We start from the raw sequence: 27785 nt of genomic DNA, 5'->3' as shown, positions 1-27785 counted from the left end.
CCGGGGCTGAGGGGCCGTGGCGACTCAATGGTGGCTCCCAGTGGCTTCGGGCCAGCTGCTGTCGGGCAGGAGGGCCGGCCCGGGCTGCGGCCGGGCTGCGCCTAGCGCCGCGTGGGCGGGCAGGGCCGATGCCCAAGGGACCGCGGGCCCCGGGCCCTGAAGCCTCCGGGGCCACGTCCCTGTGAGCGACGTGCGGGATCTTGGGCGGGGCGCCAAGCGCGGAAGGGTTTGCCGGGTCACGGCCGCCCTGGGCTGGGAGGTGGTCGCCAAACCCTCCGCCGCCGCCCGATACCCGAGACCTCCGTTCCCCCTGCCTGGGCGGGCGAGGGGGCCCTGCCGGGGCGGGCCGGCCGCCAGGCTGGCGTTAAGGCGCCAGCGCCAGCGAAACTGCGGCTCAAGAGGCAGCCCGCGGCCCCCGCCCCCGTCTACGGCCATACCACCCTGAACGCGCCCGATCTCGTCTGATCTCGGAAGCTAAGCAGGGTCGGGCCTGGTTAGTACTTGGATGGGAGACCGCCTGGGAATACCGGGTGCTGTAGGCTTTTTGCCTCCCGCTCCGCCCGCCTTCTCCTTTACTGGCCCGCGGCGGGGGCCGCCGGCTCCGCCCCCGCCGGGCCCCGCTGCAGGCAGTAGTCAAGGTGGTTTGCCTGCCCGAGCGGGAAGCTTGGGCGATGGCAGAAGCGGGAAGAAACTCTTGAGCACAGGTTCTTGGGATCCACGGAGCAGCGCATGCACATGCGATGGCTGCCTACACAGCTGGCTTGCTTGTCTGTGGGGAAAGGCGAGATGGGTCAGGGCCTGGGTTCCTGAGGGGCTGAGAATCAAGGCAGGGATAGAAGAAACGGGACAGGCCCACATCCCCTGAACCCACGCCGGCGCCCACTCACCTTTGTGGAAAATACGATTGAAAAGTGCCCGCAAGAATCTCTTCAGATGCCTCCAGAGTTGAGGGAAGAAGGGGAGGGGGGAGGCCGGGAGCAGGGTGAGCCCTGAAATCCAACCCTTGTCCGGTCACACCCCAGCAGCCCTCCCACCTCAGCCCCTTCAAGACCCCAGGGCTCCCCCAACCGCGCTGCACAGATCCTGCCCTGACCATAGTCACCACGTTGATCCCCACGTTGAGCAAGATGAAGCTGACCGGGATCAGAAGAATTGAGTATCCTTGCTCCTGGCATTTCCTGGGGATGGGGCCAGTGAACGGCTCGGCTCGGTAGTAGTTTCGCTCACCCATGGCCGTTGGTCCCAGGACTGCCTGGGCCCCCTGCCCTCCAGTTTTAACTGGGAGCCAGACTGGGTCATAATGGGGCAGGTGGTGAGGTCACAGTGAGGGAGGGGGATGAAAAGGAGGGCCCAGAGTGGCATTCCCTGGTAACCAGGGTCAGGTAAGCTGAGCCTGGACAGTCAAACGGGGCCCGGTGGCCGGCATACATCCCCTCGAGCGGTCATTCATTCGCTCACCGCCCACTGACTCACTTGTTCAAATGACACATTGCGTCTCTTGGCCCCTCTTGAGACTAGGAAGACCTGGGCCTCAGAGGCCTGCTGAAGGCCTGGCTGGAGTCCAGAGCCTCAGCCTTCTTCATGCCCTTCACTGGGCCTGGAGCTGGACCTGCCCAGATGTGGAACCTCCCAGTTTGGAAGCAACTTCTTGTATGAGGCGCTCTGTGGACAGGGACAGCTGAGACACAGAGGAGGTGCCCAGAGACCAGGGGTTTGGAGTCTGCAGCTGCAGATGTACTTAGTGCATGGTATAGGACCAGGAGGGGCCTGCTGGCAGAACTGTGGCCACTAAACCAAAGGGACCCTCAGGCCAAGAAGGGGACACTGGCTTCTTATTGCAGGAAGCCAAGCGCAGGGACCCAGGCTGGCAGAAGGAGTGGCGCTTCCAAGCCACAGACCACCAATGTTTCCTGGACTCTGGCGCTCTTTATTCCTCTCTCCATGCCCTGCCGCCCCCTGCCCCTGCCCCCGCCCCCATTTGCTGCTGGTAAGTTCATTTTCCCAGTCTGGCTCCCGTGCAGAGAGGGCCTGGAGGCCGAGGTGGAAGGTAGCAGCGAGTTGGCCCGCGCTTGGTCCTCCTGCGGTTGCCGCTTCAGCACCAGACTGTCATACACCTGGTAGTTGGCATTGCCTCCTGGGTTCCGGCTGAGTGGCATGAAGGTGGGCGGGGGTGGAGGGTGCTCGGTAGCCTGGACGTCGGGCAGGAGGTGAGAGGGGCGGAGGAGCAGCGCTGAGCTGGGAGCCGGGGCCCGCTGGTCCGAGGCCTCGGCCAGTACCGTGAGGGAGGCGGAGGTGGCCACGGGGCGCCGCAAGGGCAAGATCTCAGCCCATTCGGCCGCCGGGTGCCGCACCTCGTGGGGATCGCGGGAGTAATCCAAGTGTCCCGTGGAGGGGTGCAGGCTGCGGTTGGACTCGCTGTGAGCACAGCTGGGGAGGCTACGTCTGTGGGCCGGTGGGGTGTCGCGCTACCAGGCTTCGGGCCGGTAGCCCCGAGGCACCAGAGCGGATGGAGGCTCAGAGCCCTCCAGACCCAGACTCCGCCGCGGGCCCAGCTGCCGTCCTTTCGGCCCGCGAGCCCCTCGACCTGCACCTGGCCGCCCCCACCGGCGCCCAGCCCCGGCGCCGCCACCTGTGTGCCGGTGTGTCCCTCCACAGCTCCCTCCGACAAAAGCCCACCCCCCCCCACCCCGCCCCTCTGGCGTGTCACCGCGGCCGGGTGCGGGAGCGGGATCGAGGGCAGGGGCCGCTTCCCCGGGCCTGCCGGCCACCAGGGCCGGGGTCCTGAGCTCGGCGGGGGGTGTGGGGCAGGGGTGGCCTTGCCGGGGCTGAGGGGCCGTGGCGACTCAATGGTGGCTCCCAGTGGCTTCGGGCCAGCTGCTGTCGGGCAGGAGGGCCGGCCCGGGCTGCGGCCGGGCTGCGCCTAGCGCCGCGTGGGCGGGCAGGGCCGATGCCCAAGGGACCGCGGGCCCCGGGCCCTGAAGCCTCCGGGGCCACGTCCCTGTGAGCGACGTGCGGGATCTTGGGCGGGGCGCCAAGCGCGGAAGGGTTTGCCGGGTCACGGCCGCCCTGGGCTGGGAGGTGGTCGCCAAACCCTCCGCCGCCGCCCGATACCCGAGACCTCCGTTCCCCCTGCCTGGGCGGGCGAGGGGGCCCTGCCGGGGCGGGCCGGCCGCCAGGCTGGCGTTAAGGCGCCAGCGCCAGCGAAACTGCGGCTCAAGAGGCAGCCCGCGGCCCCCGCCCCCGTCTACGGCCATACCACCCTGAACGCGCCCGATCTCGTCTGATCTCGGAAGCTAAGCAGGGTCGGGCCTGGTTAGTACTTGGATGGGAGACCGCCTGGGAATACCGGGTGCTGTAGGCTTTTTGCCTCCCGCTCCGCCCGCCTTCTCCTTTACTGGCCCGCGGCGGGGGCCGCCGGCTCCGCCCCCGCCGGGCCCCGCTGCAGGCAGTAGTCAAGGTGGTTTGCCTGCCCGAGCGGGAAGCTTGGGCGATGGCAGAAGCGGGAAGAAACTCTTGAGCACAGGTTCTTGGGATCCACGGAGCAGCGCATGCACATGCGATGGCTGCCTACACAGCTGGCTTGCTTGTCTGTGGGGAAAGGCGAGATGGGTCAGGGCCTGGGTTCCTGAGGGGCTGAGAATCAAGGCAGGGATAGAAGAAAGGGGACAGGCCCACATCCCCTGAACCCACGCCGGCGCCCACTCACCTTTGTGGAAAATACGATTGAAAAGTGCCCGCAAGAATCTCTTCAGATGCCTCCAGAGTTGAGGGAAGAAGGGGAGGGGGGAGGCCGGGAGCAGGGTGAGCCCTGAAATCCAACCCTTGTCCGGTCACACCCCAGCAGCCCTCCCACCTCAGCCCCTTCAAGACCCCAGGGCTCCCCCAACCGCGCTGCACAGATCCTGCCCTGACCATAGTCACCACGTTGATCCCCACGTTGAGCAAGATGAAGCTGACCGGGATCAGAAGAATTGAGTATCCTTGCTCCTGGCATTTCCTGGGGATGGGGCCAGTGAATGGCTCGGCTCGGTAGTAGTTTCGCTCACCCATGGCCGTTGGTCCCAGGACTGCCTGGGCCCTCTGCCCTCCAGTTTTAACTGGGAGCCAGACTGGGTCATAATGGGGCAGGGGGTGAGGTCACAGTGAGGGAGGGGGATGAAAAGGTGGGCCCAGAGTGGCATTCCCTGGTAACCAGGGTCAGGTAAGCTGAGCCTGGACAGTCAAACAGGGCCCGGTGGCCGGCATACATCCCCTCGAGCGGTCATTCATTCGCTCACCGCCCGCTGACTCACTTGTTCAAATGACACATTGCGTCTCTTGGCCCCTCTTGAGGCTAGGAAGACCTTGGCCTCAGAGGCCTGCTGAAGGCCTGGCTGGAGTCCAGAGCCTCAGCCTTCTTCATGCCCTTCACTGGGCCTGGAGCTGGACCTGCCCAGATGTGGAACCTCCCAGTTTGGAAGCAACTTCTTGTATGAGGCTCTCTGTGGACAGGGACAGCTGAGACACAGAGGAGGTGCCCAGAGACCAGGGGTTTGGAGTCTGCAGCTGCAGATGTACTTAGTGCATGGTATAGGACCAGGAGGGGCCTGCTGGCAGAACTGTGGCCACTAAACCAAAGGGACCCTCAGGCCAAGAAGGGGACACTGGCTTCTTATTGCAGGAAGCCAAGCGCAGGGACCCAGGCTGGCAGAAGGAGTGGCGCTTCCAAGCCACAGACCACCAATGTTTCCTGGACTCTGGCGCTCTTTATTCCTCTCTCCATGCCCTGCCGCCCCCTGCCCCTGCCCCCATTTGCTGCTGGTACGTTCATTTTCCCAGTCTGGCTCCCGTGCAGAGAGGGCCTGGAGGCCGAGGTGGAAGGTAGCAGCGAGTCGGCCCGCGCTTGGCCCTCCTGCGGTTGCCGCTTCAGCACCAGACTGTCATACACCTGGTAGTTGGCATTGCCTCCCGGGTTCCGGCTGAGTGGCATGAAGGTGGGCGGGGGTGGAGGGTGCTCGGTAGCCTGGACGTCGGGCAGGAGGTGAGAGGGGCGGAGGAGCAGCGCTGAGCTGGGAGCCGGCGCCCGCTGGTGCGAGGCCTCGGCCAGTACCGTGAGGGAGGCGGAGGTGGCCACAGGGCGCCGCAAGGGCAGGATCTCAGCCCATTCGGCCGCCGGGTGCCGCACCTCGTGGGGATCGCGGGAGTAATCCAAGTGTCCCGTGGAGGGATGCAGGCTGCGGTTGCACTCGCTGCGAGCACAGCTGGGGAGGCTACGTCTGTGGGCCGGTGGGGTGTCGCGCTACCAGGCTTCGGGCCCGTAGCCCCGAGGCACCAGAGCGGATGGAGGCTCAGAGCCCTCCACACCCAGACTCCGCCATGGGCCCAGCTGCCGTCCTTTCGGCCCGCGAGCCCCTCGACCTGCACCTGGCCGCCCCCACCGGCGCCCAGCCCCGGTGCCGCCACCTGTGTGCCGGTGTGTCCCTCCACAGCTCCCTGCGACAAAAGCCCCCCCCCACACCGCCCCTCTGGCGTGTCACCGCGGCCGGGTGCGGGAGCGGGATCGAGGGCAGGGGCCGCTTCCCCGGTCCTGCCGGCCACCAGGGGCGGGGTCCTGAGCTCGGCGGGGGGTGTGGGGGCAAGGGTGGCCTTGCCGGGGCTGAGGGGCCGTGGCGACTCAATGGTGGCTCCCAGTGGCTTCGGGCAGCTGCTGTCGGGCAGGAGGGCCGGCCCGGGCTGCGGCCGGGCTGCGCCTAGCGCCGCGTGGGCGGGCAGGGCCGATGCCCAAGGGACCGCGGGCCCCGGGCCATGAAGCCTCCGGGGCTACGTCCCTGTGAGCGACGTGCGGGATCTTGGGAGGGGCGCCAAGCGCCCAAGGGTTTGCTGGGTCACGGCCGCCCTGGGCTGGGAGGTGGTCTCCAAACCCTCCGCCGCCGCCCGATACCCGAGACCTCCGTTCCCGCTGCCTGGGCGGGCGAGGGGGCCCTGCCGGGGCGGGCCGGCCGCCAGGCCGGCGTTAAGGCGCCAGCGCCAGCGAAACTGGGCCTCAAGAGGCCGCCCGCAGCCCCCGCCCCCGTCTACGGCCATACCACCCTGAACGCGCCCGATCTCGTCTGATCTCGGAAGCTAAGCAGGGTCGGGCCTGGTTAGTACTTGGATGGGAGACCGCCTGGGAATACCGGGTGCTGTAGGCTTTTTGCCTGCCGCTCCGCCCGCCTTCTCCTTTACTCGCCCGTGGGAGGGGCCGCCGGCTCCGCCCCCGCCGGGCCCCTCTGCAGGCCCCACCTCCTCAGGCCCCTCCCACCACGGCGCGCAGCGGCGGGGGCGCTCCCCGCCGGCCCGGCCGGCCAGGCGGCCAGAAGGCGGCCCTGGAAGGCAGCCGCACCCCAGACGCTCCCGGGGTGGCCGGCCCGGACCCAGACTCCGCCGCCGGCCCAGCTGCCGTCCTTTCGGCCCGCGAGCCCCTCGACCTGCACCTGGCCGCCCCCACCGGCGCCCAGCCCCGGCGCCGCCACCTGTGTGCCTGTGTGTCCCTCCACAGCTCCCTCCGACAAAAGCCCCCCCCCACCCCGCCCCTCTGGCGTGTCACCGCGGCCGGGTGCGGGAGCGGGATCGAGGGCAGGGGCCGCTTGCCCGGGCCTGCCGGCCACCAGGGGCGGGGTCCTGAGCTCGGCGGGGGGTGTGCGGGCAAGGGTGGCCTTGCCGGGGCTGAGGGGCCGTGGCGACTCAATGGTGGCTCCCAGTGGCTTCGGGCCAGCTGCTGTCGGGCAGGAGGGCCGGCCCGGGCTGCGGCCGGGCTGCGCCTAGCGCCGCGTGGGCGGGCAGGGCCGATGCCCAAGGGACCGCGGGCCCCGGGCCCTGAAGCCTCCGGGGCCACGTCCCTGTGAGCGACGTGCGGGATCTTGGGCGGGGCGCCGAGCGCCCAAGGGTTTGCTGGGTCACGGCCGCCCTGGGCTGGGAGGTGGTCGCCAAACCCTCCGCCGCCGCCCGATACCCGAGACCTCCGTTCCCCCTGCCTGGGCGGGCGAGGGGGCCCTGCCGGGGCGGGCCGGCCGCCAGGCTGGCGTTAAGGCGCCAGCGCCAGCGAAACTGCTCCTCAAGAGGCCGCCCGCGGCCCCCGCCCCCGTCTACGGCCATACCACCCTGAACGCGCCCGATCTCGTCTGATCTCGGAAGCTAAGCAGGGTCGGGCCTGGTTAGTACTTGGATGGGAGACCGCCTGGGAATACCGGGTGCTGTAGGCTTTTTGCCTGCCGCTCCGCCCGCCTTCTCCTTTACTCGCCCGCGGCGGGGGGGCCGCCGGCTCCGCCCCCGCCGAGCCCCGCTGCAGGCAGTAGTCAAGGTGGTTTGCCTGCCCGAGCAGGAAGCTTGGGCGATGGCAGAAGCGGGAAGAAACTCTTGAGCACAGGTTCTTGGGATCCACGGAGCAGCGCATGCACATGCGATGGCTGCCTACACAGCTGGCTTGCTTGTCTGTGGGGAAAGGCGAGATGGGTCAGGGCCTGGGTTCCTGAGGGGCTGAGAATCAAGGCAGGGATAGAAGAAAGGGGACAGGCCCACATCCCCTGAACCCACGCCGGCGCCCACTCACCTTTGTGGAAAATACGATTGAAAAGTGCCCGCAAGAATCTCTTCAGATGCCTCCAGAGTTGAGGGAAGAAGGGGAGGGGGGAGGCCGGGAGCAGGGTGAGCCCTGAAATCCAACCCTTGTCCGGTCACACCCCAGCAGCCCTCCCACCTCAGCCCCTTCAAGACCCCAGGGCTCCCCCAACCGCGCTGCACAGATCCTGCCCTGACCATAGTCACCACGTTGATCCCCACGTTGAGCAAGATGAAGCTGACCGGGATCAGAAGAATTGAGTATCCTTGCTCCTGGCATTTCCTGGGGATGGGGCCAGTGAACGGCTCGGCTCGGTAGTAGTTTCGCTCACCCATGGCCGTTGGTCCCAGGACTGCCTGGGCCCTCTGCCCTCCAGTTTTAACTGGGAGCCAGACTGGGTCATAATGGGGCAGGGGGTGAGGTCACAGTGAGGGAGGGGGATGAAAAGGTGGGCCCAGAGTGGCATTCCCTGGTAACCAGGGTCAGGTAAGCTGAGCCTGGACAGTCAAACAGGGCCCGGTGGCCGGCATACATCCCCTCGAGCGGTCATTCATTCGCTCACCGCCCGCTGACTCACTTGTTCAAATGACACATTGCGTCTCTTGGCCCCTCTTGAGGCTAGGAAGACCTTGGCCTCAGAGGCCTGCTGAAGGCCTGGCTGGAGTCCAGAGCCTCAGCCTTCTTCATGCCCTTCACTGGGCCTGGAGCTGGACCTGCCCAGATGTGGAACCTCCCAGTTTGGAAGCAACTTCTTGTATGAGGCTCTCTGTGGACAGGGACAGCTGAGACACAGAGGAGGTGCCCAGAGACCAGGGGTTTGGAGTCTGCAGCTGCAGATGTACTTAGTGCATGGTATAGGACCAGGAGGGGCCTGCTGGCAGAACTGTGGCCACTAAACCAAAGGGACCCTCAGGCCAAGAAGGGGACACTGGCTTCTTATTGCAGGAAGCCAAGCGCAGGGACCCAGGCTGGCAGAAGGAGTGGCGCTTCCAAGCCACAGACCACCAATGTTTCCTGGACTCTGGCGCTCTTTATTCCTCTCTCCATGCCCTGCCGCCCCCTGCCCCTGCCCCCATTTGCTGCTGGTACGTTCATTTTCCCAGTCTGGCTCCCGTGCAGAGAGGGCCTGGAGGCCGAGGTGGAAGGTAGCAGCGAGTCGGCCCGCGCTTGGCCCTCCTGCGGTTGCCGCTTCAGCACCAGACTGTCATACACCTGGTAGTTGGCATTGCCTCCCGGGTTCCGGCTGAGTGGCATGAAGGTGGGCGGGGGTGGAGGGTGCTCGGTAGCCTGGACGTCGGGCAGGAGGTGAGAGGGGCGGAGGAGCAGCGCTGAGCTGGGAGCCGGCGCCCGCTGGTGCGAGGCCTCGACCAGTACCGTGAGGGAGGCGGAGGTGGCCACAGGGCGCCGCAAGGGCAGGATCTCAGCCCATTCGGCCGCCGGGTGCCGCACCTCGTGGGGATCGCGGGAGTAATCCAAGTGTCCCGTGGTGGGGTGCAGGCTGCGGTTGGACTCGCTGCGAGCACAGCTGGGGAGGCTACGTCTGTGGGCCGGTGGGGTGTCGCGCTACCAGGCTTCGGGCCCGTAGCCCCGAGGCACCAGAGCGGATGGAGGCTCAGAGCCCTCCACACCCAGACTCCGCCATGGGCCCAGTTGCCATCCTTTCGGCCCGCGAGCCCCTCGACCTGCACCTGGCCGCCCCCACCGGCGCCCAGCCCCGGCGCCGCCACCTGTGTGCCTGTGTGTCCCTCCACAGCTCCCTCCGACAAAAGCCCCCCCCCACCCCGCCCCTCTGGCGTGTCACCGCGGCCGGGTGCGGGAGCGGGATCGAGGTCAGGGGCCGCTTGCCCGGGCCTGCCGGCCACCAGGGGCGGGGTCCTGAGCTCGGCGGGGGGTGTGGGGGCAAGGGTGGCCTTGCCGGGGCTGAGGGGCCGTGGCGACTCAATGGTGGCTCCCAGTGGCTTCGGGCCAGCTGCTGTCGGGCAGGAGGGCCGGCCCGGGCTGCGGCCGGGCTGCGCCTAGCGCCGCGTGGGCGGGCAGGGCCGATGCCCAAGGGACCGCGGGCCCCGGGCCCTGAAGCCTCTGGGGCCACGTCCCTGTGAGCGACGTGCGGGATCTTGGGCGGGGCGCCAAGCGCCCAAGGGTTTGCTGGGTCACGGCCGCCCTGGGCTGGGAGGTGGTCGCCAAACCCTCCGCCGCCGCCCGATACCCGAGACCTCCGTTCCCCCTGCCTGGGCGGGCGAGGGGGCCCTGCCGGGGCGGGCCGGCCGCCAAGCCGGCGTTAAGGCGCCAGCGCCAGCGAAACTGGGCCTCAAGAGGCCGCCCGCGGCCCCACTCCCCGTCTACGGCCATACCACCCTGAACGCGCCCGATCTCGTCTGATCTCGGAAGCTAAGCAGGGTCGGGCCTGGTTAGTACTTGGATGGGAGACCGCCTGGGAATACCGGGTGCTGTAGGCTTTTTGCCTGCCGCTCCGCCCGCCTTCTCCTTTACTCGCCCGCGGCGGGGGGGCCGCCGGCTCCGCCCCCGCCGAGCCCCGCTGCAGGCAGTAGTCAAGGTGGTTTGCCTGCCCGAGCAGGAAGCTTGGGCGATGGCAGAAGCGGGAAGAAACTCTTGAGCACAGGTTCTTGGGATCCACGGAGCAGCGCATGCACATGCGATGGCTGCCTACACAGCTGGCTTGCTTGTCTGTGGGGAAAGGCGAGATGGGTCAGGACCTGGGTTCCTGAGGGGCTGAGAATCAAGGCAGGGATAGAAGAAAGGGGACAGGCCCACATCCCCTGAACCCACGCCGGCGCCCACTCACCTTTGTGGAAAATACGATTGAAAAGTGCCCGCAAGAATCTCTTCAGATGCCTCCAGAGTTGAGGGAAGAAGGGGAGGGGGGAGGCCGGGAGCAGGGTGAGCCCTGAAATCCAACCCTTGTCCGGTCACACCCCAGCAGCCCTCCCACCTCAGCCCCTTCAAGACCCCAGGGCTCCCCCAACCGCGCTGCACAGATCCTGCCCTGACCATAGTCACCACGTTGATCCCCACGTTGAGCAAGATGAAGCTGACCGGGATCAGAAGAATTGAGTATCCTTGCTCCTGGCATTTCCTGGGGATGGGGCCAGTGAACGGCTCGGCTCGGTAGTAGTTTCGCTCACCCATGGCCGTTGGTCCCAGGACTGCCTGGGCCCTCTGCCCTCCAGTTTTAACTGGGAGCCAGACTGGGTCATAATGGGGCAGGGGGTGAGGTCACAGTGAGGGAGGGGGATGAAAAGGTGGGCCCAGAGTGGCATTCCCTGGTAACCAGGGTCAGGTAAGCTGAGCCTGGACAGTCAAACAGGGCCCGGTGGCCGGCATACATCCCCTCGAGCGGTCATTCATTCGCTCACCGCCCGCTGACTCACTTGTTCAAATGACACATTGCGTCTCTTGGCCCCTCTTGAGGCTAGGAAGACCTTGGCCTCAGAGGCCTGCTGAAGGCCTGGCTGGAGTCCAGAGCCTCAGCCTTCTTCATGCCCTTCACTGGGCCTGGAGCTGGACCTGCCCAGATGTGGAACCTCCCAGTTTGGAAGCAACTTCTTGTATGAGGCTCTCTGTGGACAGGGACAGCTGAGACACAGAGGAGGTGCCCAGAGACCAGGGGTTTGGAGTCTGCAGCTGCAGATGTACTTAGTGCATGGTATAGGACCAGGAGGGGCCTGCTGGCAGAACTGTGGCCACTAAACCAAAGGGACCCTCAGGCCAAGAAGGGGACACTGGCTTCTTATTGCAGGAAGCCAAGCGCAGGGACCCAGGCTGGCAGAAGGAGTGGCGCTTCCAAGCCACAGACCACCAATGTTTCCTGGACTCTGGCGCTCTTTATTCCTCTCTCCATGCCCTGCCGCCCCCTGCCCCTGCCCCCGCCCCCATTTGCTGCTGGTAAGTTCATTTTCCCAGTCTGGCTCCCGTGCAGAGAGGGCCTGGAGGCCGAGGTGGAAGGTAGCAGCGAGTTGGCCCGCGCTTGGTCCTCCTGCGGTTGCCGCTTCAGCACCAGACTGTCATACACCTGGTAGTTGGCATTGCCTCCTGGGTTCCGGCTGAGTGGCATGAAGGTGGGCGGGGGTGGAGGGTGCTCGGTAGCCTGGACGTCGGGCAGGAGGTGAGAGGGGCGGAGGAGCAGCGCTGAGCTGGGAGCCGGGGCCCGCTGGTCCGAGGCCTCGGCCAGTACCGTGAGGGAGGCGGAGGTGGCCACGGGGCGCCGCAAGGGCAGGATCTCAGCCCATTCGGCCGCCGGGTGCCGCACCTCGTGGGGATCGCGGGAGTAATCCAAGTGTCCCGTGGAGGGGTGCAGGCTGCGGTTGGACTCGCTGTGAGCACAGCTGGGGAGGCTACGTCTGTGGGCCGGTGGGGTGTCGCGCTACCAGGCTTCGGGCCGGTAGCCCCGAGGCACCAGAGCGGATGGAGGCTCAGAGCCCTCCAGACCCAGACTCCGCCGCGGGCCCAGCTGCCGTCCTTTCGGCCCGCGAGCCCCTCGACCTGCACCTGGCCGCCCCCACCGGCGCCCAGCCCCGGCGCCGCCACCTGTGTGCCGGTGCGTCCCTCCACAGCTCCCTCCGACAAAAGCCCCACCACCACCCCGCCCCTCTGGCGTGTCACCGCGGCCGGGTGCGGGAGCGGGATCGAGGGCAGGGGCCGCTTCCCCGGGCCTGCCGGCCACCAGGGGCGGGGTCCTGAGCTCGGCGGGGGGTGTGGGGCAGGGGTGGCCTTGCCGGGGCTGAGGGGCCGTGGCGACTCAATGGTGGCTCCCAGTGGCTTCGGGCCAGCTGCTGTCGGGCAGGAGGGCCGGCCCGGGCTGCGGCCGGGCTGCGCCTAGCGCCGCGTGGGCGGGCAGGGCCGATGCCCAAGGGACCGCGGGCCCCGGGCCCTGAAGCCTCCGGGGCCACGTCCCTGTGGGCGACGTGCGGGATCTTGGGCGGGGCGCCAAGCGCCGAAGGGCTTGCCGGGTCACGGCCGCCCTGGGCTGGGAGGTGGTCGCCAAACCCTCCGCCGCCGCCCGATACCCGAGACCTCCGTTCCCCCTGCCTGGGCGGGCGAGGGGGCCCTGCCGGGGCGGGCCGGCCGCCAGGCTGGCGTTAAGGCGCCAGCGCCAGCGAAACTGCGGCTCAAGAGGCAGCCCGCGGCCCCCGCCCCCGTCTACGGCCATACCACCCTGAACGCGCCCGATCTCGTCTGATCTCGGAAGCTAAGCAGGGTCGGGCCTGGTTAGTACTTGGATGGGAGACCGCCTGGGAATACCGGGTGCTGTAGGCTTTTTGCCTCCCGCTCCGCCCGCCTTCTCCTTTACTGGCCCGCGGCGGGGGCCGCCGGCTCCGCCCCCGCCGGGCCCCGCTGCAGGCAGTAGTCAAGGTGGTTTGCCTGCCCGAGCGGGAAGCTTGGGCGATGGCAGAAGCGGGAAGAAACTCTTGAGCACAGGTTCTTGGGATCCACGGAGCAGCGCATGCACATGCGATGGCTGCCTACACAGCTGGCTTGCTTGTCTGTGGGGAAAGGCGAGATGGGTCAGGGCCTGGGTTCCTGAGGGGCTGAGAATCAAGGCAGGGATAGAAGAAAGGGGACAGGCCCACATCCCCTGAACCCACGCCGGCGCCCACTCACCTTTGTGGAAAATACGATTGAAAAGTGCCCGCAAGAATCTCTTCAGATGCCTCCAGAGTTGAGGGAAGAAGGGGAGGGGGGAGGCCGGGAGCAGGGTGAGCCCTGAAATCCAACCCTTGTCCGGTCACACCCCAGCAGCCCTCCCACCTCAGCCCCTTCAAGACCCCAGGGCTCCCCCAACCGCGCTGCACAGATCCTGCCCTGACCATAGTCACCACGTTGATCCCCATGTTGAGCAAGATGAAGCTGACCGGGATCAGAAGAATTGAGTATCCTTGCTCCTGGCATTTCCTGGGGATGGGGCCAGTGAACGGCTCGGCTCGGTAGTAGTTTCGCTCACCCATGGCCGTTGGTCCCAGGACTGCCTGGGCCCCCTGCCCTCCAGTTTTAACTGGGAGCCAGACTGGGTCATAATGGGGCAGGTGGTGAGGTCACAGTGAGGGAGGGGGATGAAAAGGAGGGCCCAGAGTGGCATTCCCTGGTAACCAGGGTCAGGTAAGCTGAGCCTGGACAGTCAAACGGGGCCCGGTGGCCGGCATACATCCCCTCGAGCGGTCATTCATTCGCTCACCGCCCACTGACTCACTTGTTCAAATGACACATTGCGTCTCTTGGCCCCTCTTGAGACTAGGAAGACCTGGGCCTCAGAGGCCTGCTGAAGGCCTGGCTGGAGTCCAGAGCCTCAGCCTTCTTCATGCCCTTCACTGGGCCTGGAGCTGGACCTGCCCAGATGTGGAACCTCCCAGTTTGGAAGCAACTTCTTGTATGAGGCTCTCTGTGGACAGGGACAGCTGAGACACAGAGGAGGTGCCCAGAGACCAGGGGTTTGGAGTCTGCAGCTGCAGATGTACTTAGTGCATGGTATAGGACCAGGAGGGGCCTGCTGGCAGAACTGTGGCCACTAAACCAAAGGGACCCTCAGGCCAAGAAGGGGACACTGGCTTCTTATTGCAGGAAGCCAAGCGCAGGGACCCAGGCTGGCAGAAGGAGTGGCGCTTCCAAGCCACAGACCACCAATGTTTCCTGGACTCTGGCGCTCTTTATTCCTCTCTCCATGCCCTGCCGCCCCCTGCCCCTGCCCCCATTTGCTGCTGGTACGTTCATTTTCCCAGTCTGGCTCCCGTGCAGAGAGGGCCTGGAGGCCGAGGTGGAAGGTAGCAGCGAGTCGGCCCGCGCTTGGCCCTCCTGCGGTTGCCGCTTCAGCACCAGACTGTCATACACCTGGTAGTTGGCATTGCCTCCCGGGTTCCGGCTGAGTGGCATGAAGGTGGGCGGGGGTGGAGGGTGCTCGGTAGCCTGGACGTCGGGCAGGAGGTGAGAGGGGCGGAGGAGCAGCGCTGAGCTGGGAGCCGGCGCCCGCTGGTGCGAGGCCTCGGCCAGTACCGTGAGGGAGGCGGAGGTGGCCACAGGGCGCCGCAAGGGCAGGATCTCAGCCCATTCGGCCGCCGGGTGCCGCACCTCGTGGGGATCGCGGGAGTAATCCAAGTGTCCCGTGGAGGGATGCAGGCTGCGGTTGCACTCGCTGCGAGCACAGCTGGGGAGGCTACGTCTGTGGGCCGGTGGGGTGTCGCGCTACCAGGCTTCGGGCCCGTAGCCCCGAGGCACCAGAGCGGATGGAGGCTCAGAGCCCTCCACACCCAGACTCCGCCATGGGCCCAGTTGCCGTCCTTTCGGCCCGCGAGCCCCTCGACCTGCACCTGGCCGCCCCCACCGGCGCCCAGCCCCGGTGCCGCCACCTGTGTGCCGGTGTGTCCCTCCACAGCTCCCTCCGACAAAAGCCCCCCCCCACCCCGCCCCTCTGGCGTGTCACCGCGGCCGGGTGCGGGAGCGGGATCGAGGGCAGGGGCCGCTTCCCCGGTCCTGCCGGCCACCAGGGGCGGGGTCCTGAGCTCGGCGGGGGGTGTGGGGGCAAGGGTGGCCTTGCCGGGGCTGAGGGGCCGTGGCGACTCAATGGTGGCTCCCAGTGGCTTCGGGCAGCTGCTGTCGGGCAGGAGGGCCGGCCCGGGCTGCGGCCGGGCTGCGCCTAGCGCCGCGTGGGCGGGCAGGGCCGATGCCCAAGGGACCGCGGGCCCCGGGCCATGAAGCCTCCGGGGCTACGTCCCTGTGAGCGACGTGCGGGATCTTGGGAGGGGCGCCAAGCGCCCAAGGGTTTGCTGGGTCACGGCCGCCCTGGGCTGGGAGGTGGTCTCCAAACCCTCCGCCGCCGCCCGATACCCGAGACCTCCGTTCCCGCTGCCTGGGCGGGCGAGGGGGCCCTGCCGGGGCGGGCCGGCCGCCAGGCCGGCGTTAAGGCGCCAGCGCCAGCGAAACTGGGCCTCAAGAGGCCGCCCGCAGCCCCCGCCCCCGTCTACGGCCATACCACCCTGAACGCGCCCGATCTCGTCTGATCTCGGAAGCTAAGCAGGGTCGGGCCTGGTTAGTACTTGGATGGGAGACCGCCTGGGAATACCGGGTGCTGTAGGCTTTTTGCCTGCCGCTCCGCCCGCCTTCTCCTTTACTCGCCCGCGGCGGGGGGGCCGCCGGCTCCGCCCCCGCCGGGCCCCGCTGCAGGCCCCACCTCCTCAGGCCCCTCCCACCACGGCGCGCGCCGGCGGGGGCGATCCCCGCCGGCCCGGCCGGCCAGGCGGCCAGAAGGCGGCCCTGGAAGGCAGCCGCACCCCAGACGCTCCCGGGGTGGCCGGCCCGGTCCCAGACTCCGCCGCGGGCCCAGCTGCCGTCCTTTCGGCCCGCGAGCCCCTCGACCTGCACCTGGCCGCCCCCACCGGCGCCCAGCCCCGGCGCCGCCACCTGTGTGCCTGTGTGTCCCTCCACAGCTCCCTCCGACAAAAGCCCCCCCCCACCCCGCCCCTCTGGCGTGTCACCGCGGCCGGGTGCGGGAGCGGGATCGAGGGCAGGGGCCGCTTCCCCGGGCCTGCCGGCCATCAGGGGCGGGGTCCTGAGCTCGGCCGGGTGTGTGGGGGCAAGGGTGGCCTTGCCGGGGCTGAGGGGCCGTGGCGACTCAATGGTGGCTCCCAGTGGCTTCGGGCCAGCTGCTGTCGGGCAGGAGGGCCGGCCCGGGCTGCGGCCGGGCTGCGCCTAGCGCCGCGTGGGCGGGCAGGGCCGATGCCCAAGGGACCGCGGGCCCCGGGCCCTGAAGCCTCCGGGGCCACGTCCCTGTGAGCGACGTGCGGGATCTTGGGCGGGGCGCCAAGCGCCCAAGGGTTTGCTGGGTCACGGCCGCCCTGGGCTGGGAGGTGGTCGCCAAACCCTCCGCCGCCGCCCGATACCCGAGACCTCCGTTCCCCCTGCCTGGGCGGGCGAGGGGGCCCTGCCGGGGCGGGCCGGCCGCCAGGCTGGCGTTAAGGCGCCAGCGCCAGCGAAACTGCTCCTCAAGAGGCCGCCCGCGGCCCCCGCCCCCGTCTACGGCCATACCACCCTGAACGCGCCCGATCTCGTCTGATCTCGGAAGCTAAGCAGGGTCGGGCCTGGTTAGTACTTGGATGGGAGACCGCCTGGGAATACCGGGTGCTGTAGGCTTTTTGCCTCCCGCTCCGCCCGCCTTCTCCTTTACTCGCCCGCGGCGGGGGGGGGCCGCCGGCTCCGCCCCCGCCGAGCCCCGCTGCAGGCAGTAGTCAAGGTGGTTTGCCTGCCCGATCAGGAAGCTTGGGCGATGGCAGAAGCGGGAAGAAACTCTTGAGCACAGGTTCTTGGGATCCACGGAGCAGCGCATGCACATGCGATGGCTGCCTACACAGCTGGCTTGCTTGTCTGTGGGGAAAGGCGAGATGGGTCAGGGCCTGGGTTCCTGAGGGGCTGAGAATCAAGGCAGGGATAGAAGAAAGGGGACAGGCCCACATCCCCTGAACCCACGCCGGCGCCCACTCACCTTTGTGGAAAATACGATTGAAAAGTGCCCGCAAGAATCTCTTCAGATGCCTCCAGAGTTGAGGGAAGAAGGGGAGGGGGGAGGCCGGGAGCAGGGTGAGCCCTGAAATCCAACCCTTGTCCGGTCACACCCCAGCAGCCCTCCCACCTCAGCCCCTTCAAGACCCCAGGGCTCCCCCAACCGCGCTGCACAGATCCTGCCCTGACCATAGTCACCACGTTGATCCCCACGTTGAGCAAGATGAAGCTGACCGGGATCAGAAGAATTGAGTATCCTTGCTCCTGGCATTTCCTGGGGATGGGGCCAGTGAATGGCTCGGCTCGGTAGTAGTTTCGCTCACCCATGGCCGTTGGTCCCAGGACTGCCTGGGCCCTCTGCCCTCCAGTTTTAACTGGGAGCCAGACTGGGTCATAATGGGGCAGGGGGTGAGGTCACAGTGAGGGAGGGGGATGAAAAGGTGGGCCCAGAGTGGCATTCCCTGGTAACCAGGGTCAGGTAAGCTGAGCCTGGACAGTCAAACAGGGCCCGGTGGCCGGCATACATCCCCTCGAGCGGTCATTCATTCGCTCACCGCCCGCTGACTCACTTGTTCAAATGACACATTGCGTCTCTTGGCCCCTCTTGAGACTAGGAAGACCTTGGCCTCAGAGGCCTGCTGAAGGCCTGGCTGGAGTCCAGAGCCTCAGCCTTCTTCATGCCCTTCACTGGGCCTGGAGCTGGACCTGCCCAGATGTGGAACCTCCCAGTTTGGAAGCAACTTCTTGTATGAGGCTCTCTGTGGACAGGGACAGCTGAGACACAGAGGAGGTGCCCAGAGACCAGGGGTTTGGAGTCTGCAGCTGCAGATGTACTTAGTGCATGGTATAGGACCAGGAGGGGCCTGCTGGCAGAACTGTGGCCACTAAACCAAAGGGACCCTCAGGCCAAGAAGGGGACACTGGCTTCTTATTGCAGGAAGCCAAGCGCAGGGACCCAGGCTGGCAGAAGGAGTGGCGCTTCCAAGCCACAGACCACCAATGTTTCCTGGACTCTGGCGCTCTTTATTCCTCTCTCCATGCCCTGCCGCCCCCTGCCCCTGCCCCCATTTGCTGCTGGTACGTTCATTTTCCCAGTCTGGCTCCCGTGCAGAGAGGGCCTGGAGGCCGAGGTGGAAGGTAGCAGCGAGTCGGCCCGCGCTTGGCCCTCCTGCGGTTGCCGCTTCAGCACCAGACTGTCATACACCTGGTAGTTGGCATTGCCTCCCGGGTTCCGGCTGAGTGGCATGAAGGTGGGCGGGGGTGGAGGGTGCTCGGTAGCCTGGACGTCGGGCAGGAGGTGAGAGGGGCGGAGGAGCAGCGCTGAGCTGGGAGCCGGCGCCCGCTGGTGCGAGGCCTCGGCCAGTACCGTGAGGGAGGCGGAGGTGGCCACAGGGCGCCGCAAGGGCAGGATCTCAGCCCATTCGGCCGCCGGGTGCCGCACCTCGTGGGGATCGCGGGAGTAATCCAAGTGTCCCGTGGAGGGATGCAGGCTGCGGTTGCACTCGCTGCGAGCACAGCTGGGGAGGCTACGTCTGTGGGCCGGTGGGGTGTCGCGCTACCAGGCTTCGGGCCCGTAGCCCCGAGGCACCAGAGCGGATGGAGGCTCAGAGCCCTCCACACCCAGACTCCGCCATGGGCCCAGCTGCCGTCCTTTCGGCCCGCGAGCCCCTCGACCTGCACCTGGCCGCCCCCACCGGCGCCCAGCCCCGGTGCCGCCACCTGTGTGCCGGTGTGTCCCTCCACAGCTCCCTGCGACAAAAGCCCCCCCCCACACCGCCCCTCTGGCGTGTCACCGCGGCCGGGTGCGGGAGCGGGATCGAGGGCAGGGGCCGCTTCCCCGGTCCTGCCGGCCACCAGGGGCGGGGTCCTGAGCTCGGCGGGGGGTGTGGGGGCAAGGGTGGCCTTGCCGGGGCTGAGGGGCCGTGGCGACTCAATGGTGGCTCCCAGTGGCTTCGGGCAGCTGCTGTCGGGCAGGAGGGCCGGCCCGGGCTGCGGCCGGGCTGCGCCTAGCGCCGCGTGGGCGGGCAGGGCCGATGCCCAAGGGACCGCGGGCCCCGGGCCATGAAGCCTCCGGGGCTACGTCCCTGTGAGCGACGTGCGGGATCTTGGGAGGGGCGCCAAGCGCCCAAGGGTTTGCTGGGTCACGGCCGCCCTGGGCTGGGAGGTGGTCTCCAAACCCTCCGCCGCCGCCCGATACCCGAGACCTCCGTTCCCGCTGCCTGGGCGGGCGAGGGGGCCCTGCCGGGGCGGGCCGGCCGCCAGGCCGGCGTTAAGGCGCCAGCGCCAGCGAAACTGGGCCTCAAGAGGCCGCCCGCAGCCCCCGCCCCCGTCTACGGCCATACCACCCTGAACGCGCCCGATCTCGTCTGATCTCGGAAGCTAAGCAGGGTCGGGCCTGGTTAGTACTTGGATGGGAGACCGCCTGGGAATACCGGGTGCTGTAGGCTTTTTGCCTGCCGCTCCGCCCGCCTTCTCCTTTACTCGCCCGTGGGAGGGGCCGCCGGCTCCGCCCCCGCCGGGCCCCTCTGCAGGCCCCACCTCCTCAGGCCCCTCCCACCACGGCGCGCAGCGGCGGGGGCGCTCCCCGCCGGCCCGGCCGGCCAGGCGGCCAGAAGGCGGCCCTGGAAGGCAGCCGCACCCCAGACGCTCCCGGGGTGGCCGGCCCGGACCCAGACTCCGCCGCCGGCCCAGCTGCCGTCCTTTCGGCCCGCGAGCCCCTCGACCTGCACCTGGCCGCCCCCACCGGCGCCCAGCCCCGGCGCCGCCACCTGTGTGCCTGTGTGTCCCTCCACAGCTCCCTCCGACAAAAGCCCCCCCCCACCCCGCCCCTCTGGCGTGTCACCGCGGCCGGGTGCGGGAGCGGGATCGAGGGCAGGGGCCGCTTGCCCGGGCCTGCCGGCCACCAGGGGCGGGGTCCTGAGCTCGGCGGGGGGTGTGCGGGCAAGGGTGGCCTTGCCGGGGCTGAGGGGCCGTGGCGACTCAATGGTGGCTCCCAGTGGCTTCGGGCCAGCTGCTGTCGGGCAGGAGGGCCGGCCCGGGCTGCGGCCGGGCTGCGCCTAGCGCCGCGTGGGCGGGCAGGGCCGATGCCCAAGGGACCGCGGGCCCCGGGCCCTGAAGCCTCCGGGGCCACGTCCCTGTGAGCGACGTGCGGGATCTTGGGCGGGGCGCCGAGCGCCCAAGGGTTTGCTGGGTCACGGCCGCCCTGGGCTGGGAGGTGGTCGCCAAACCCTCCGCCGCCGCCCGATACCCGAGACCTCCGTTCCCCCTGCCTGGGCGGGCGAGGGGGCCCTGCCGGGGCGGGCCGGCCGCCAGGCTGGCGTTAAGGCGCCAGCGCTAGCGAAACTGCTCCTCAAGAGGCCGCCCGCGGCCCCCGCCCCCGTCTACGGCCATACCACCCTGAACGCGCCCGATCTCGTCTGATCTCGGAAGCTAAGCAGGGTCGGGCCTGGTTAGTACTTGGATGGGAGACCGCCTGGGAATACCGGGTGCTGTAGGCTTTTTGCCTGCCGCTCCGCCCGCCTTCTCCTTTACTCGCCCGCGGCGGGGGGGCCGCCGGCTCCGCCCCCGCCGAGCCCCGCTGCAGGCAGTAGTCAAGGTGGTTTGCCTGCCCGAGCAGGAAGCTTGGGCGATGGCAGAAGCGGGAAGAAACTCTTGAGCACAGGTTCTTGGGATCCACGGAGCAGCGCATGCACATGCGATGGCTGCCTACACAGCTGGCTTGCTTGTCTGTGGGGAAAGGCGAGATGGGTCAGGGCCTGGGTTCCTGAGGGGCTGAGAATCAAGGCAGGGATAGAAGAAAGGGGACAGGCCCACATCCCCTGAACCCACGCCGGCGCCCACTCACCTTTGTGGAAAATACGATTGAAAAGTGCCCGCAAGAATCTCTTCAGATGCCTCCAGAGTTGAGGGAAGAAGGGGAGGGGGGAGGCCGGGAGCAGGGTGAGCCCTGAAATCCAACCCTTGTCCGGTCACACCCCAGCAGCCCTCCCACCTCAGCCCCTTCAAGACCCCAGGGCTCCCCCAACCGCGCTGCACAGATCCTGCCCTGACCATAGTCACCACGTTGATCCCCACGTTGAGCAAGATGAAGCTGACCGGGATCAGAAGAATTGAGTATCCTTGCTCCTGGCATTTCCTGGGGATGGGGCCAGTGAACGGCTCGGCTCGGTAGTAGTTTCGCTCACCCATGGCCGTTGGTCCCAGGACTGCCTGGGCCCTCTGCCCTCCAGTTTTAACTGGGAGCCAGACTGGGTCATAATGGGGCAGGGGGTGAGGTCACAGTGAGGGAGGGGGATGAAAAGGTGGGCCCAGAGTGGCATTCCCTGGTAACCAGGGTCAGGTAAGCTGAGCCTGGACAGTCAAACAGGGCCCGGTGGCCGGCATACATCCCCTCGAGCGGTCATTCATTCGCTCACCGCCCGCTGACTCACTTGTTCAAATGACACATTGCGTCTCTTGGCCCCTCTTGAGGCTAGGAAGACCTTGGCCTCAGAGGCCTGCTGAAGGCCTGGCTGGAGTCCAGAGCCTCAGCCTTCTTCATGCCCTTCACTGGGCCTGGAGCTGGACCTGCCCAGATGTGGAACCTCCCAGTTTGGAAGCAACTTCTTGTATGAGGCTCTCTGTGGACAGGGACAGCTGAGACACAGAGGAGGTGCCCAGAGACCAGGGGTTTGGAGTCTGCAGCTGCAGATGTACTTAGTGCATGGTATAGGACCAGGAGGGGCCTGCTGGCAGAACTGTGGCCACTAAACCAAAGGGACCCTCAGGCCAAGAAGGGGACACTGGCTTCTTATTGCAGGAAGCCAAGCGCAGGGACCCAGGCTGGCAGAAGGAGTGGCGCTTCCAAGCCACAGACCACCAATGTTTCCTGGACTCTGGCGCTCTTTATTCCTCTCTCCATGCCCTGCCGCCCCCTGCCCCTGCCCCCATTTGCTGCTGGTACGTTCATTTTCCCAGTCTGGCTCCCGTGCAGAGAGGGCCTGGAGGCCGAGGTGGAAGGTAGCAGCGAGTCGGCCCGCGCTTGGCCCTCCTGCGGTTGCCGCTTCAGCACCAGACTGTCATACACCTGGTAGTTGGCATTGCCTCCCGGGTTCCGGCTGAGTGGCATGAAGGTGGGCGGGGGTGGAGGGTGCTCGGTAGCCTGGACGTCGGGCAGGAGGTGAGAGGGGCGGAGGAGCAGCGCTGAGCTGGGAGCCGGCGCCCCCTGGTGCGAGGCCTCGACCAGTACCGTGAGGGAGGCGGAGGTGGCCACAGGGCGCCGCAAGGGCAGGATCTCAGCCCATTCGGCCGCCGGGTGCCGCACCTCGTGGGGATCGCGGGAGTAATCCAAGTGTCCCGTGGAGGGGTGCAGGCTGCGGTTGGACTCGCTGCGAGCACAGCTGGGGAGGCTACGTCTGTGGGCCGGTGGGGTGTCGCGCTACCAGGCTTCGGGCCCGTAGCCCCGAGGCACCAGAGCGGATGGAGGCTCAGAGCCCTCCACACCCAGACTCCGCCATGGGCCCAGTTGCCATCCTTTCGGCCCGCGAGCCCCTCGACCTGCACCTGGCCGCCCCCACCGGCGCCCAGCCCCGGCGCCGCCACCTGTGTGCCTGTGTGTCCCTCCACAGCTCCCTCCGACAAAAGCCCCCCCCCACCCCGCCCCTCTGGCGTGTCACCGCGGCCGGGTGCGGGAGCGGGATCGAGGTCAGGGGCCGCTTGCCCGGGCCTGCCGGCCACCAGGGGCGGGGTCCTGAGCTCGGCGGGGGGTGTGGGGGCAAGGGTGGCCTTGCCGGGGCTGAGGGGCCGTGGCGACTCAATGGTGGCTCCCAGTGGCTTCGGGCCAGCTGCTGTCGGGCAGGAGGGCCGGACCGGGCTGCGGCCGGGCTGCGCCTAGCGCCGCGTGGGCGGGCAGGGCCGATGCCCAAGGGACCGCGGGCCCCGGGCCCTGAAGCCTCTGGGGCCACGTCCCTGTGAGCGACGTGCGGGATCTTGGGCGGGGCGCCAAGCGCCCAAGGGTTTGCTGGGTCACGGCCGCCCTGGGCTGGGAGGTGGTCGCCAAACCCTCCGCCGCCGCCCGATACCCGAGACCTCCGTTCCCCCTGCCTGGGCGGGCGAGGGGGCCCTGCCGGGGCGGGCCGGCCGCCAAGCCGGCGTTAAGGCGCCAGCGCCAGCGAAACTGGGCCTCAAGAGGCCGCCCGCGGCCCCACTCCCCGTCTACGGCCATACCACCCTGAACGCGCCCGATCTCGTCTGATCTCGGAAGCTAAGCAGGGTCGGGCCTGGTTAGTACTTGGATGGGAGACCGCCTGGGAATACCGGGTGCTGTAGGCTTTTTGCCTCCCGCTCCGCCCGCCTTCTCCTTTACTGGCCCGCGGCGGGGGCCGCCGGCTCCGCCCCCGCCGGGCCCCGCTGCAGGCAGTAGTCAAGGTGGTTTGCCTGCCCGAGCGGGAAGCTTGGGCGATGGCAGAAGCGGGAAGAAACTCTTGAGCACAGGTTCTTGGGATCCACGGAGCAGCGCATGCACATGCGATGGCTGCCTACACAGCTGGCTTGCTTGTCTGTGGGGAAAGGCGAGATGGGTCAGGGCCTGGGTTCCTGAGGGGCTGAGAATCAAGGCAGGGATAGAAGAAAGGGGACAGGCCCACATCCCCTGAACCCACGCCGGCGCCCACTCACCTTTGTGGAAAATACGATTGAAAAGTGCCCGCAAGAATCTCTTCAGATGCCTCCAGAGTTGAGGGAAGAAGGGGAGGGGGGAGGCCGGGAGCAGGGTGAGCCCTGAAATCCAACCCTTGTCCGGTCACACCCCAGCAGCCCTCCCACCTCAGCCCCTTCAAGACCCCAGGGCTCCCCCAACCGCGCTGCACAGATCCTGCCCTGACCATAGTCACCACGTTGATCCCCACGTTGAGCAAGATGAAGCTGACCGGGATCAGAAGAATTGAGTATCCTTGCTCCTGGCATTTCCTGGGGATGGGGCCAGTGAATGGCTCGGCTCGGTAGTAGTTTCGCTCACCCATGGCCGTTGGTCCCAGGACTGCCTGGGCCCTCTGCCCTCCAGTTTTAACTGGGAGCCAGACTGGGTCATAATGGGGCAGGGGGTGAGGTCACAGTGAGGGAGGGGGATGAAAAGGTGGGCCCAGAGTGGCATTCCCTGGTAACCAGGGTCAGGTAAGCTGAGCCTGGACAGTCAAACAGGGCCCGGTGGCCGGCATACATCCCCTCGAGCGGTCATTCATTCGCTCACCGCCCGCTGACTCACTTGTTCAAATGACACATTGCGTCTCTTGGCCCCTCTTGAGACTAGGAAGACCTTGGCCTCAGAGGCCTGCTGAAGGCCTGGCTGGAGTCCAGAGCCTCAGCCTTCTTCATGCCCTTCACTGGGCCTGGAGCTGGACCTGCCCAGATGTGGAACCTCCCAGTTTGGAAGCAACTTCTTGTATGAGGCTCTCTGTGGACAGGGACAGCTGAGACACAGAGGAGGTGCCCAGAGACCAGGGGTTTGGAGTCTGCAGCTGCAGATGTACTTAGTGCATGGTATAGGACCAGGAGGGGCCTGCTGGCAGAACTGTGGCCACTAAACCAAAGGGACCCTCAGGCCAAGAAGGGGACACTGGCTTCTTATTGCAGGAAGCCAAGCGCAGGGACCCAGGCTGGCAGAAGGAGTGGCGCTTCCAAGCCACAGACCACCAATGTTTCCTGGACTCTGGCGCTCTTTATTCCTCTCTCCATGCCCTGCCGCCCCCTGCCCCTGCCCCCATTTGCTGCTGGTACGTTCATTTTCCCAGTCTGGCTCCCGTGCAGAGAGGGCCTGGAGGCCGAGGTGGAAGGTAGCAGCGAGTCGGCCCGCGCTTGGCCCTCCTGCGGTTGCCGCTTCAGCACCAGACTGTCATACACCTGGTAGTTGGCATTGCCTCCCGGGTTCCGGCTGAGTGGCATGAAGGTGGGCGGGGGTGGAGGGTGCTCGGTAGCCTGGACGTCGGGCAGGAGGTGAGAGGGGCGGAGGAGCAGCGCTGAGCTGGGAGCCGGCGCCCGCTGGTGCGAGGCCTCGGCCAGTACCGTGAGGGAGGCGGAGGTGGCCACAGGGCGCCGCAAGGGCAGGATCTCAGCCCATTCGGCCGCCGGGTGCCGCACCTCGTGGGGATCGCGGGAGTAATCCAAGTGTCCCGTGGAGGGATGCAGGCTGCGGTTGCACTCGCTGCGAGCACAGCTGGGGAGGCTACGTCTGTGGGCCGGTGGGGTGTCGCGCTACCAGGCTTCGGGCCCGTAGCCCCGAGGCACCAGAGCGGATGGAGGCTCAGAGCCCTCCACACCCAGACTCCGCCATGGGCCCAGCTGCCGTCCTTTCGGCCCGCGAGCCCCTCGACCTGCACCTGGCCGCCCCCACCGGCGCCCAGCCCCGGTGCCGCCACCTGTGTGCCGGTGTGTCCCTCCACAGCTCCCTGCGACAAAAGCCCCCCCCCACACCGCCCCTCTGGCGTGTCACCGCGGCCGGGTGCGGGAGCGGGATCGAGGGCAGGGGCCGCTTCCCCGGTCCTGCCGGCCACCAGGGGCGGGGTCCTGAGCTCGGCGGGGGGTGTGGGGGCAAGGGTGGCCTTGCCGGGGCTGAGGGGCCGTGGCGACTCAATGGTGGCTCCCAGTGGCTTCGGGCAGCTGCTGTCGGGCAGGAGGGCCGGCCCGGGCTGCGGCCGGGCTGCGCCTAGCGCCGCGTGGGCGGGCAGGGCCGATGCCCAAGGGACCGCGGGCCCCGGGCCATGAAGCCTCCGGGGCTACGTCCCTGTGAGCGACGTGCGGGATCTTGGGAGGGGCGCCAAGCGCCCAAGGGTTTGCTGGGTCACGGCCGCCCTGGGCTGGGAGGTGGTCTCCAAACCCTCCGCCGCCGCCCGATACCCGAGACCTCCGTTCCCGCTGCCTGGGCGGGCGAGGGGGCCCTGCCGGGGCGGGCCGGCCGCCAGGCCGGCGTTAAGGCGCCAGCGCCAGCGAAACTGGGCCTCAAGAGGCCGCCCGCAGCCCCCGCCCCCGTCTACGGCCATACCACCCTGAACGCGCCCGATCTCGTCTGATCTCGGAAGCTAAGCAGGGTCGGGCCTGGTTAGTACTTGGATGGGAGACCGCCTGGGAATACCGGGTGCTGTAGGCTTTTTGCCTGCCGCTCCGCCCGCCTTCTCCTTTACTCGCCCGTGGGAGGGGCCGCCGGCTCCGCCCCCGCCGGGCCCCTCTGCAGGCCCCACCTCCTCAGGCCCCTCCCACCACGGCGCGCAGCGGCGGGGGCGCTCCCCGCCGGCCCGGCCGGCCAGGCGGCCAGAAGGCGGCCCTGGAAGGCAGCCGCACCCCAGACGCTCCCGGGGTGGCCGGCCCGGACCCAGACTCCGCCGCCGGCCCAGCTGCCGTCCTTTCGGCCCGCGAGCCCCTCGACCTGCACCTGGCCGCCCCCACCGGCGCCCAGCCCCGGCGCCGCCACCTGTGTGCCTGTGTGTCCCTCCACAGCTCCCTCCGACAAAAGCCCCCCCCCACCCCGCCCCTCTGGCGTGTCACCGCGGCCGGGTGCGGGAGCGGGATCGAGGGCAGGGGCCGCTTGCCCGGGCCTGCCGGCCACCAGGGGCGGGGTCCTGAGCTCGGCGGGGGGTGTGCGGGCAAGGGTGGCCTTGCCGGGGCTGAGGGGCCGTGGCGACTCAATGGTGGCTCCCAGTGGCTTCGGGCCAGCTGCTGTCGGGCAGGAGGGCCGGCCCGGGCTGCGGCCGGGCTGCGCCTAGCGCCGCGTGGGCGGGCAGGGCCGATGCCCAAGGGACCGCGGGCCCCGGGCCCTGAAGCCTCCGGGGCCACGTCCCTGTGAGCGACGTGCGGGATCTTGGGCGGGGCGCCGAGCGCCCAAGGGTTTGCTGGGTCACGGCCGCCCTGGGCTGGGAGGTGGTCGCCAAACCCTCCGCCGCCGCCCGATACCCGAGACCTCCGTTCCCCCTGCCTGGGCGGGCGAGGGGGCCCTGCCGGGGCGGGCCGGCCGCCAGGCTGGCGTTAAGGCGCCAGCGCTAGCGAAACTGCTCCTCAAGAGGCCGCCCGCGGCCCCCGCCCCCGTCTACGGCCATACCACCCTGAACGCGCCCGATCTCGTCTGATCTCGGAAGCTAAGCAGGGTCGGGCCTGGTTAGTACTTGGATGGGAGACCGCCTGGGAATACCGGGTGCTGTAGGCTTTTTGCCTGCCGCTCCGCCCGCCTTCTCCTTTACTCGCCCGCGGCGGGGGGGCCGCCGGCTCCGCCCCCGCCGAGCCCCGCTGCAGGCAGTAGTCAAGGTGGTTTGCCTGCCCGAGCAGGAAGCTTGGGCGATGGCAGAAGCGGGAAGAAACTCTTGAGCACAGGTTCTTGGGATCCACGGAGCAGCGCATGCACATGCGATGGCTGCCTACACAGCTGGCTTGCTTGTCTGTGGGGAAAGGCGAGATGGGTCAGGGCCTGGGTTCCTGAGGGGCTGAGAATCAAGGCAGGGATAGAAGAAAGGGGACAGGCCCACATCCCCTGAACCCACGCCGGCGCCCACTCACCTTTGTGGAAAATACGATTGAAAAGTGCCCGCAAGAATCTCTTCAGATGCCTCCAGAGTTGAGGGAAGAAGGGGAGGGGGGAGGCCGGGAGCAGGGTGAGCCCTGAAATCCAACCCTTGTCCGGTCACACCCCAGCAGCCCTCCCACCTCAGCCCCTTCAAGACCCCAGGGCTCCCCCAACCGCGCTGCACAG

The 27785-nt window shown here is 68.0% G+C and overlaps 13 non-coding genes across 13 annotated transcripts; all 13 read left to right on the top strand.

Annotated features, from left to right (window-relative positions):
- Positions 1–423: 423 nt before the first annotated feature.
- On the top strand, positions 424–542 carry LOC132415549 (5S ribosomal RNA). The gene has a single exon (XR_009517279.1). It is a non-coding gene; the product is annotated as a 5S ribosomal RNA (ribosomal RNA).
- A 2700-nt stretch (positions 543–3242) lies between these two features.
- Positions 3243–3361, top strand: LOC132415548 (5S ribosomal RNA). The gene has a single exon (XR_009517278.1). It is a non-coding gene; the product is annotated as a 5S ribosomal RNA (ribosomal RNA).
- Positions 3362–6051: 2690 nt separating this feature from the next.
- On the top strand, positions 6052–6170 carry LOC132415547 (5S ribosomal RNA). Its single transcript, XR_009517277.1, has one exon. It is a non-coding gene; the product is annotated as a 5S ribosomal RNA (ribosomal RNA).
- Positions 6171–7101: 931 nt separating this feature from the next.
- LOC132415546 (5S ribosomal RNA) lies at positions 7102–7220 on the top strand. Its single transcript, XR_009517276.1, has one exon. It is a non-coding gene; the product is annotated as a 5S ribosomal RNA (ribosomal RNA).
- Positions 7221–9913: 2693 nt separating this feature from the next.
- On the top strand, positions 9914–10032 carry LOC132415545 (5S ribosomal RNA). The gene has a single exon (XR_009517275.1). It is a non-coding gene; the product is annotated as a 5S ribosomal RNA (ribosomal RNA).
- A 2699-nt stretch (positions 10033–12731) lies between these two features.
- On the top strand, positions 12732–12850 carry LOC132415542 (5S ribosomal RNA). Its single transcript, XR_009517273.1, has one exon. It is a non-coding gene; the product is annotated as a 5S ribosomal RNA (ribosomal RNA).
- A 2690-nt stretch (positions 12851–15540) lies between these two features.
- On the top strand, positions 15541–15659 carry LOC132415541 (5S ribosomal RNA). The gene has a single exon (XR_009517272.1). It is a non-coding gene; the product is annotated as a 5S ribosomal RNA (ribosomal RNA).
- A 933-nt stretch (positions 15660–16592) lies between these two features.
- On the top strand, positions 16593–16711 carry LOC132415540 (5S ribosomal RNA). The gene has a single exon (XR_009517271.1). It is a non-coding gene; the product is annotated as a 5S ribosomal RNA (ribosomal RNA).
- A 2694-nt stretch (positions 16712–19405) lies between these two features.
- On the top strand, positions 19406–19524 carry LOC132415539 (5S ribosomal RNA). The gene has a single exon (XR_009517270.1). It is a non-coding gene; the product is annotated as a 5S ribosomal RNA (ribosomal RNA).
- A 931-nt stretch (positions 19525–20455) lies between these two features.
- Positions 20456–20574, top strand: LOC132415538 (5S ribosomal RNA). Its single transcript, XR_009517269.1, has one exon. It is a non-coding gene; the product is annotated as a 5S ribosomal RNA (ribosomal RNA).
- Positions 20575–23267: 2693 nt separating this feature from the next.
- On the top strand, positions 23268–23386 carry LOC132415537 (5S ribosomal RNA). The gene has a single exon (XR_009517268.1). It is a non-coding gene; the product is annotated as a 5S ribosomal RNA (ribosomal RNA).
- Positions 23387–26076: 2690 nt separating this feature from the next.
- LOC132415536 (5S ribosomal RNA) lies at positions 26077–26195 on the top strand. Its single transcript, XR_009517267.1, has one exon. It is a non-coding gene; the product is annotated as a 5S ribosomal RNA (ribosomal RNA).
- Positions 26196–27126: 931 nt separating this feature from the next.
- Positions 27127–27245, top strand: LOC132415535 (5S ribosomal RNA). Its single transcript, XR_009517266.1, has one exon. It is a non-coding gene; the product is annotated as a 5S ribosomal RNA (ribosomal RNA).
- The last annotated feature ends 540 nt before the right edge of the window (positions 27246–27785 follow it).

This window comes from Delphinus delphis, chromosome 19 (genome assembly GCF_949987515.2).
Source record: "Delphinus delphis chromosome 19, mDelDel1.2, whole genome shotgun sequence".
NCBI lineage: Eukaryota > Metazoa > Chordata > Mammalia > Artiodactyla > Delphinidae > Delphinus > Delphinus delphis.
The sequence above is the reverse complement of the archived record's forward strand: the minus strand, read 5'-3'. Positions and strand labels throughout refer to the sequence as shown.